The 1,218-nt window shown below is 50.3% G+C and overlaps 1 non-coding gene across 1 annotated transcript; it reads left to right on the top strand.

Annotated features, from left to right (window-relative positions):
• Positions 1 to 112: 112 nt before the first annotated feature.
• TRNAM-CAU lies at positions 113 to 184 on the top strand. The gene has a single exon. It is a non-coding gene; the product is annotated as a tRNA-Met (tRNA).
• The last annotated feature ends 1,034 nt before the right edge of the window (positions 185 to 1,218 follow it).

Below are 1,218 nucleotides of genomic sequence, written 5' to 3'. Positions count from 1 at the left end.
GGCGGGTGCTGGGGCCGCACTGCCCTGGGCTTGGGACGAGCCACCGCTGGAGGGCGCCCCAGAGCCGGGCGTGTCGCCTGATGGGGCCCGTGCGGAGGCTCCCTCCCGGCGGAGCAGAGTGGCGCAGCGGAAGCGTGCTGGGCCCATAACCCAGAGGTTGGTGGATCGAAACCACCCTCTGCTAGCGGAGGCCTTTTGGACGCGCTCGCTGCCTCCCGGCGCCCTCCACGACTCGGTGTTCGAGCGCCCGGACGTGGGCTTGCCCTCTGCATGATTACACTTCCTAAAGCTGTGCGCTTTATCAGAAATAGGTAGAGGGAAATTCCCTTCCAACATCCCGAAGAGTGACTTGCCTTGAATTGCGGGGGGACTCTGTAGTTTAGTTATTTTCAGGTTTTGTGACGAAGATACTGAAGGGGTTTGCTGTTTCCTTCTCCAGCTCATGTTACAAATGAGGAGACTGAGGCAAACAGAGTCAAATGACTTGCCCAGGGTCACAGAGCTAGTAAGTATCTGAGGCCAGGTTTGAATTCACAAAGAAGACTCTTCCTGACTCCAGGCCTGGCGTTCTATGCACTGTGCCCCCAATATCGTACAATACAAGATATCATATGATACAATATAATATGATACCTGACACATGATAACATAATCTTTAATGCCTTCTTTCTCTTTCAAAACTACCCCCCCCAAAAAAAACCCCTTCACACCTCCTACTGAGTCCATGCTCTGTCCCACATCTTCCCTGGGGAAACAGAGGCCCCTCCCTTGTCACAGCCCTCCATCTCCTCCTTTCTTGTTGACTTCATTCTGTCCACTTTCTTTCTTGTCCCGGAGGAGGAGGTATCTCTACCGATTCCAGAGGCTCGACTTCTCTTTGCACTCTGCTCCTCCTGGCTCCCTTACAAAGCAGCGGCAGTAGTAATAGTAATAGTAGCAGCGGCAGCAAGTAGCTGGCATTTAATAATAGTAGCTACTGTTGCTGCTGCTGCTGCTACTATTACTGTTATTGCTACAGCGCTGCTACTACTGCTACTGTTATTACTTATTACTACTGCTGCTGCTACTATTACTATTACTACTATTGCTACTGCTGCTGCTACTATTACTACTACTACTCCTATTGCTGCTACTATTACTACTATTGCTACTGCTGCTGCTATTTCTACTTCTACTATTACTACTATTGCTACTGCTGCTGCTACTATTACTGTTGCT

Source organism: Vombatus ursinus, unplaced genomic scaffold (genome assembly GCF_900497805.2).
Source record: "Vombatus ursinus unplaced genomic scaffold, bare-nosed wombat genome assembly UNPS02010193.1, whole genome shotgun sequence".
In the NCBI taxonomy this organism is placed as follows: domain Eukaryota; kingdom Metazoa; phylum Chordata; class Mammalia; order Diprotodontia; family Vombatidae; genus Vombatus; species Vombatus ursinus.
This window is presented reverse-complemented; position numbering and strand designations above follow the sequence as displayed.